Below are 9,354 nucleotides of genomic sequence, written 5' to 3'. Positions count from 1 at the left end.
CGAAAACACCTGTGAGGTGTTCCTATTTTCACAACAACTCGGTTGCGAATTTTGAGATGCACTGAATAACGTAACGTAACGAGAAACTATGAAAGTAACCGTTTCTGCGAGTTCATTATTTTTAAATATTTTTTTTGCAAATTCGGCGTTAACATCTCGTGGCGGCGCCACCATCGACTTGCTGAAAGGGGGACTTTTTGCAGAGAATCACATTCATTCGCATCTCGACAAGTCGTGTGTGCGCGAGTGTAAGCGTGCGTGAGTATGGAAATGTCCCCCTTTCAGCATGATAACATGTGTTTCATGCATTTCACCGCCAGAGTGCAACACATGTTCGTTGACTCCGAATTTGCACTTTGCAGTTTGCAGGGGCACGACCCTCTTCATTTAACAGGCCGGAACCGCTGCTAACGGCAACGCCGCATTTTTACGATTATCAGGCCCAGATAACGCATTGTTGTTATGGCGAAATGTACATTTTTCACGTTTTTCGTTAATTTCTTTTTATGGGGTACATTAAACTAAAATTTTCTTTAGCATGGTCGAAAGAAAATTAATTATTCTATCGAATGGTATATGTACTTATGAATTTCACTTCGTAAGTAAGCTTATAAGTAGGGAAAATGTGTACAACAATTGTTGAAGGTCCGCTATTATCACTGATTGTAGCAATTATTTTCATGTAAATTATACAAATCTATATATCGTTGGAAAGAGCATAAAAAATGCTACCTTTTGAGCACTATAAGTGTTGAGTCACTTGTTACCGTATTTGAAATAATTGAATGCAAATTTTCAATCGAAGATTTTCTCAAAACTATGACAGATTAATGGAAACTCGTATTCTTCAAAATGTAGCGTTTTTTATCCTCTTTCCAATGATATATAGTTTTATATAATTTGAATGAAAATATTCGGTGCAATTAGTGATAATAAGAGGACACCCAACAATCATTTTACACACATTCCGAGTTGATTAATAGTAAATTGACTAAAATTCAACAATGAGTACACCATTCGATTGCAAATGTTATTCTCTTTCGATCTTATACAACAAAATTGTCATAAAATCGCTGTCAAAAATATTATTTAACGAAAAACAGTTTAAAATTGTATCAGGCCCATTTAAACGCATATTATCTTTGGCGTGATTTGGGCCTGATAGCATTGTTGCCAGATTTCGCGGTTCCGGCCTGTTAAATGAAGAGGGTCGTGCATCATCACATCACCCCTGCCACGACCCTCTTCATTTAACAGGCCGGAACCGCGATTTACCTTTTTAAAAAAATAATTGAAATTAAGTTGAAAAAAAAAAATCGAAAATAAATAATGTAAAAATGTGAAAATTTTTTAACTCATTCGTTTCAATTTTTACTTTATTTTTAATTTTCTAACACGTATTTTTTCATTTTTAATTCATATATGAACTAGCTGGTAGTCATCCATTGTAAATATAATAATTTCAGTCAAATTTTTCGTTCCTTTAAGGTAATTTTTTTGAATAAGTAGGTAGGTAGTTTTCAATTTCAACTTTCAAGTGTTTTTTAAATTTATTTTTTCTTTTTTAGGTACCTTTTTTACCGTTAAAAAAACGAAACAAAAGAAAAGAACGCATTTTCACTCTTTGTCATGCACTTGCAAGTTGCAATTTTAGCCAAAAGAGTAAAGATCAATATACAATACCCAAGTTAAGTTAAATTTCTATTAAAATTTTGCTATTTTTTTGATAACTTGAAACCTTGTTGAAAACTGGTTGAATTTGAATTGGTGGCGATGGTTGTACTTGTTGAAAAATTTACTTTGAAAAATCGATGACTTACCCACTTTTGAAGTGAAAAACTGAAAATCTTCGTAAAACGTGCTTTTTTTGAAAATGACTTAACCCACTTTGGAATAGAGCTCTTCAATTGAAAATTGAAAAAAAATTTTACAGTTCAGTTTTAGTTTTTCTTTCAGTTTATGCTTTTTCCAGTTTCAGTTTTAGTTTTGGTTTCCAGGTCAAGTCCAGCTCAATTTATTTTTCCATCAATTTCGTAATATTTTGAAAATTTAAAATTTTGAGAAAAAATGAACCACATACTTGAATTTCAGTTTTCAGTTTTTAGTTTCAGATTTGGTTTTTTCAGTTTCATTTCAATTTCAGTCAAATTTTTCTTTGGTTTTTGCCTTTTGGTAATTTTCTCAGTTTTTAATTTCAATTTTCAAGTGTTTTTTTTTTTTTTTTTGGTTTATTATTATTTTTACTTTTTTTATCGTTAAAAAACCCCACATTTCAAAATTTAAAATTTCAGCTCACTTTCATGCACTTTTGACAATTTTGGACGAAACCAATTCTAGATAACTGTTGTATCAAAATTTCGCTATTTTTTTGGTAACTTGAAACTTGAAAAAATCAAGAAAAAAAAATTGCTTGAAAATAGAAACATTGTCAAGCTTGTTCTCAGCAAACAGACGATAACGCATTACACGTATTCTCAAAAATCTGGTATCTGGTCGTTTTTTGAATCTCTTTTTAACCCTTAAAAGGCACACTGGGGTGAATTTCACCCCACCGGTTTTTCGTTGCGTTACGCTGGAAGGAAAGAGTGCTCAGGTGGTAACGACTATTGGTACATGTGTGTGTATGTCTTGCGCTTCCATTCCGCTGTTGAGCATATTGCATACTTTTTTATTTTAAGGGGCAGAATTTTTTTAAGATGAGTAAAATGAAAATTATTTTTGAATGTTTGCATTTTGTTTGCCCCTTAAATGAGAAAGATAGGCAAGTTGTTGTATATTAATTGGTAGAGCATGGATTCATAAATATTTACCAGGTGGTATGTAGTTTCATTCCAGCCGCTTTCGATTGACCACAAAAAATTGTCAAAAAATATGAAAAAAATGGAATTTTTTCAAAAAATTCTGCCCCTTAAAATACGAAAGTAGGCAATGAGTCAAACATGTCAAATGAAAGGGTGAACATTTACGCACATGTATCAGGGAGCTATAATATCATGTGACTCGTCAGTATAGCGCAGGAAATTCTTGAAAAAATATCAATTTTATCATGTGCCATTAACGGGTTAAACATTTTTTAGTTTTGTTCGAGACTTAAATGTAATTATTTAATCAATTTTTTGTCATTTTCGACGAATTTTAATTTTTATTGCTAGGTACGTTGCTGTTGATTTTTAAAAAAATTTCAGCATCTTATACATTTTTTTGAAGTATTTTTGGAATTACATATGAGCTTATTTTAAATGATTCTAGAGCAGGGATCGCGGAGTGGAGCGGAGGTGGAGGCCCGGAGGCTCCCGGAGGGTACCCTTTTTTTGCCTTGCTCCGGGAGCAGGAGCCGGAGCAAGAGGTACCTACTTGAAATTTTTCTACTGGAGCCGAAGGTGGAGGCGGAGGCACTTACAAAAAAACCCCGGAGCCGGAGGTATTTTTTTTTCAAATTAGGGGGCCGGAGCTGGAGGTGGAGGCACTGACACCCCCCCCCTCCGCGATCCCTGTTCTAGAGTAGTGTATTCACGAGTTTTTCTTACTTTTCAAGTTTTTTTAGGCAATTTTTGAATACTTTTCAAAACTTTTATATTATTTCATCTTATTTTTCATTTTTAATTTCTTTTTTTTTAATTTCATAGGTTTAGTTTATCTCACAACTTTCAGTTATTTTTCAAATTTTTGGGCATTTTGCAAAATTTTACAAAATGCTGGTATCGGTGCCTATCATTTACATTTTGTCTTCATTGTAAGTATTTTGTTGAGACTTAAGAGACAAGAAAGAAGTCAAAAATTGTACTTTTTAGTTTTTTTTTTTTTTAGAAATTTTTCAAAATATCAAAACTTACATAGTTTGGTTGGAAGGTGAAGTTTGTAGTAGGTAATTGGTAAAAAAAAAAAAAACTATTTTAGGAGATCCTCATTCCTCAAATCTCAATTCAATGGGATTTCAAATTTTCCAATTGACAGTTCCATTCTTCCATTCCATCCTAGATCCTAGTTCTGACGTTTTGACTTCTGAGTAGTAGTTCATACTTTACATTGCTATATCAAACATTTAAAATTGACCTATTACTTCAAAAATGAAAAAATCGTTGCAGTCATTAAATTTTTTTTGATTTTTTCCATGGTTGATGATTTTTTTGAATTCCGTTTCGGTTTCGGATTTCGCCTTTCGGAGATGATTTTAGTTGAAATTAGTTGAAACGGCGATCGCCGGAGCGCTAGTGTATTGCGAACAACAAAGTGCACAACCGTCACACAAGGCCCATCGTTTCACCTTGTGTCTCTTCTCACTTCTCAGCGGGAACCGGCAAATGATAAAAGTGTTGTTAAATCAAGTCCGTCGCATTATAGGGAAGGCAACAACACACAGTCAACCTTATCAGACTACCGCGCGGTGTATGAGGCGAAAATTGTTGCACTGTGTAAAACCGGTATTTCTATGTTTTGTACATCGACGTTGCCAGTTCGCTACCATTCAGAACCTTTTGCACTTGCACATATTTATTTTTGAATAGAATTGAATTCATTTCATTCAGTACAATGGAGTTAAATGTATAGACGAAAACAAGTTGTCAGCTCAGCTGTCAGCCCTGTGCATATGGTAGTTTGCGAGGTTTTGACTCTGAATTAAACTTTATTTTACCAGAAATCTATCGCGGCCACCATAATATTTTATTGAACAATATTGTAGAGAATTTCCAATTTCACAATTTTTTTAATGGTGTGAAAATTTTTGAATCACGTTAAAAAATGCGATTTTCCTAATGGGAAATAAATACAAAAATAAAGAGTTTGTAAAGCATCAAGGTTGAAAATCAAAATCTTCTGAAGGATCGTATTTTTTATCAATTATCAATTATTTTTTAGGAAATTCTGCACTCTACCAAAATAGCTGTAGATGAATTTTTTCGATTTGTGAAAAACGTATTTCACTAAAAAATCGAATAAGTAGATTGAAAACCTCGCTACATTTTATGGCAGTAAATTGTTTTGTTCAGAGAAAAATTTATTTCAGCAATAAAAAAGTGAAAAAAGATCGAAAATCTCGCGGGTAGGGCAACCGAATATTGCCACTAGCGCACCGCGGTTAATCTAGCTCGTCGCTCGGAAAATACGAAGGCGAAAAATGTTGCCGGTGGTGTATGTGTAGTAGTTCGGGAGGTTGACTCTGAATTTATCTGCATTTTGATCAAAATCCATCTCAACAACCACATTGTTTTTTTACACTATATTATAGAAAATTTCATCCTCTTTCCAATGATGCAATCATTTTGCAAATCCGCATGATTTTTCATCGAGAAAACGGCATTTTTACAATTTGAAAAATGTAATTTTGGGCTATTTTGAACTTTGACGCCTCAGAACTTTTAAACTAGATCGACAAGCCCAACATTTTATAGCGTCATTTTGTCCAGAATTTCGTCAGCTTTCCAATGATATGATATTTTTTGAAATCCGCATAATTTTTCATCGCTAAAATTGCAATTTTTCAAGACGGAAAATGGTTGAAAATGAGCAAAATGGCCGTTACTTTGAATAAAATTATCCAAAATTTTTTTTTGAGGATACAGTATGGTAGAAAAAATTCAGCACAACACAACGATACTAAAATCAGAAAAATTCACCGAATAGTTCGCCCAAAACTGCAATTTTTCGTCTTGAGCTTATTAATTTCTTGTTATAAAATTACAACTTGACAAGGTACACCACAAATGTAGTCCGGTAGGTTGACTCTTGAACTTTAAAGCGTTAGAACTTTTAAACCAGATCGGCGACACCCATGTTTGATGGCGTTATGTTATGCAGAAATTTATCCTCTTTTCAATGATATGAAATTTTTTGAAATCCGCATAGTTTTTCATCGAGAATATAGCGTTTTTGCGAGTTGAGAAAGGTGATTTTGGGCTATTTCGAACTTTGACGCATCAGAACTTTTAAACTAGATCGACGAGCCCAACATTTTATAGCGTCATTTTGTCCAGAATTTCGTCAGCTTTCCAATGATATGAAATTTTTTGAAATCCTCATAATTTTTCATCGATAAAATAGCATTTTTACGCGGGGAAAACAGTTGAAAATGAGCAAAATGACCGTTATTTTGAATAAAATTGGCCAAAATTTATTTTTGAAGGTACTGTATGGTAGAAAAGTTTCAGCCCCACACAATGATACCAAAATGAAAAAAATCCACCAAATAGTTCCCTCTGAAATACAATTTTTCCATTTCAGCGCTACATTTTTCATCAAAAAATACAACTTGAAATAAGTAGCTTAATTTAATTTAGATCACTTTTTTGTCAACTTTATACTTTGACAAGTCAGAACTTTTGAACCAGATCAACGACCCCCTTATTTTATGACATCATTTTGTAGAGATTTTTGTGCTCTTTCTGATGATGCAAAATTTTTTCAAATCCTCAAAATTTTTCATAGAGAAATTCGCAATTTTGCCTTTTTTCACCGTATTTTATCTCGTAAAACTGCAATTTACTCGATGAAAAACTATGAGGATTTAAAAAAATTTTATATCATCGAAAAGCTGATGAAAATCCGCACAAAATGATACTGTAAAAAGTTTGGGTCCCCCATCTGGTTTAAAAGTTATGACAGCTTAAAGTACAAAATATCCCATTGGTACCATTTTCATCTCGGAAAATTGCAAATTTCTCTATGAAAAATTTCGAGGATTTGAAAATTTTTTATACCATTGGAAAGCAGATGAAATTCTGCACAAAATGACGCGATAAAATGTTGTGCTTCTCGATCTGCTTCAAAAGTTCTGAGGTGTCAAAGTTCAAAAAAACCCAAAATCACCTTTTTAAACTCATAAAAATGCCATTTTAGTGATGAAAAACTATCAGGATTTCGAAAGTTTTTATACCATCGAAAAGCTGGTAAATTTCTGCACAAAATGACGCCATCAAACAAGGGGGTCCCCGATCTAGTTCAGAAGTTCCAACGCCTCAATGTTCAAGAGTCAACCTACCGGACTACTACACATACACCACTGACAACAATTTTCGCCTTCATATTCTCCGAGGGACGAGCTAGATACACCGCGGTGCGCTGGTGGTAATATTCGGTTGCCCTACCCGCGAGATTTTCGATCTTTTTTCACTTTTTTGCTGCTGAAATTTTTCTCGAAACAAAGCAATTTAGTGCCATAAAATGTAGCGTTATACTTACTTTCTGGAATGGTACTTGATAAAAATTGCAAACTCTTCAACACTACTTTACTAGGTACCTACTCAATACTTGTCAAGTTTTCAGTGTATGAAAAAAGCTTGGTTTTTACTTTTTTAGTATTTTTTTATCAGGAAATGCGCTTTTTTGAGAATGATATCTGATGCGGATTTGCAAAATGATTGCATCATTGAAAAGAGGATGAAATTTTCTGAAATATAGTGCAAAAAAATAATATGGTCGTCGAGATGGATTTTGAGTAAAATGCAGATAAAGCCAGAGTCAACCTTGTGGACTACTACAGATACACCATTGGCAACATTTTTCGCCATTGGGTCATTCCATGTCAACTCAACCAACATTTTTGGGTCATGTCTTTCGATTTCGCTCAAATTTTTTTTCACAATATGTACCCACCCAGTACCTAAGTGAGAAAGCCGCAATCAGTTTGGTCGCAGCCCCCTCATGGGGCGGGTGGGGGGGGGGCTTCCATTATTTACACATATTCTCGAGGTACTCAACTTCAGCAGCCCATTCCTCCAAAACTACGATGCTTTGATCAAAACTGATTTCACAGTTCGAAAGAGCATTGAATTTTACACTTTTTGAGTGTTCTGAAATTTTCAAAAGTTGAAAGTTGAACTTTCAATTTGAAAGTTCAAATTTCAAAATGGCGATGTAAGTGGAAGCTACCATTTAAAATTTTGAAAAAATTTCCATAGATGTAGGTACATTTTGATACTTTTTCGAAATATTTAGGTTTCGAGATGGCACTCTTTGACGGAGAGGGAGCACCCCCACCCCCAATTTTGAGCGAAATTTTTGAAAGAAAATCTGGGGCATGTGATACATCGAATTCTATGTTTTTGGTGACGCTGAACACGAATATGACATCAGATTTTTGATAGGACCCCATCCACGGCCCCCAGCACCTCCCCAAAGGGGGTAAAAGTTCAAAAAAGCGTTTTGCTCGTGTGACACATGGAATAGTATGTTTTTGGTGACGCTGAACACGAATATGACGTCAGATTTGTGATTGGATCCCATCCACGAGCCCCAACAATTTTTTTGGACTTTTACCTATTGGTGGAGGTTCTGGGGGCCATGGGTGAAGTCGATTCGAAAAACTAAGGCAATATTCGTGTTCAGCGATATCGAAAACATACTATTTCATGTGTCACACGAATGTGACCATTTTTTTGGGGGGGTCATCCCCTTTGGGGAGGTTCTGGGGGCCGTGGACGGATCAAATCAAATCGAAAATCTGACGTCATATTCGTGTTCAGCGTCACCAAAAACATAGAATTCGATGTATCACATGCCCCAGATTTTCTTTCGAAAATTTCGCTCAAAATTGGGGGTGGGGGTGCTCCCCCTCCGTCAAAGAGTGCCATCTCGAAACCTAAATATTTCGAAGAAGTATCAAAATGTACATCTATGGACATTTTTTCAAAATTTTAAATGGTTGCTCCCACTTACAACGCCATTTTGAAATTTGAACTTTCAAATTGAAAGTTCAACTTTCAACTTTTGAAAATTTCAGATCACTCAAAAAGTTCAAAATTCAATGCCCTTTTGAACTGTGAAATCAGTTTTGATCAAAGTATCACAGTTTTGTAGAAATGGGCTGCTGAAGTTGAGTACCTCGAGACAATGAGCAAATAATGGAAGCCCCCCACTCGCCCCCTGAGGGGGCTGGGACCAAACTGATTGCGGCTTTCTTACTTACTGGGTGGGTACATATTGTAAAATAAATTTGAGCGAAATCGAAAGACATGACTTTCAAAATTGCCTTTTTTTGGTTTAGTTGACATGGAATGGCCCTAAATTCTCCGAGCAGCGAGCTAGAAACGCCGCGGTGTGCTAGTGGCAATATTCGACTGCCCTACCCGCAAGATTTTCGATCTTTTTTCACTTTTTTACTGCTGCAATTTTTCTCGAAACAAAGTAATTTACTTCCATCGAATGTAAGATTGTGGGGATTTGAAAAATTTTTGCAATCATTAAAAAGGAAATTTAATTCTATATACTTAATCTGGCGCAATAAAATAATATGGTTTTCACCATGAATTTTAAAAATAAATTGAATAAAAAAATTATAGGGTCCTCGAGATGGGTCTTGACTCTTGAGCAAAGTACAGATCAATTTCGGAGTCAACCTTCCCAATGGGAACTAACAAG

The sequence above is a fragment of the Planococcus citri genome, chromosome 5 (assembly GCF_950023065.1).
Source record: "Planococcus citri chromosome 5, ihPlaCitr1.1, whole genome shotgun sequence".
Taxonomy (NCBI): Eukaryota; Metazoa; Arthropoda; class Insecta; order Hemiptera; family Pseudococcidae; genus Planococcus; species Planococcus citri.
Note: the sequence above shows the minus strand (reverse complement) of the source record.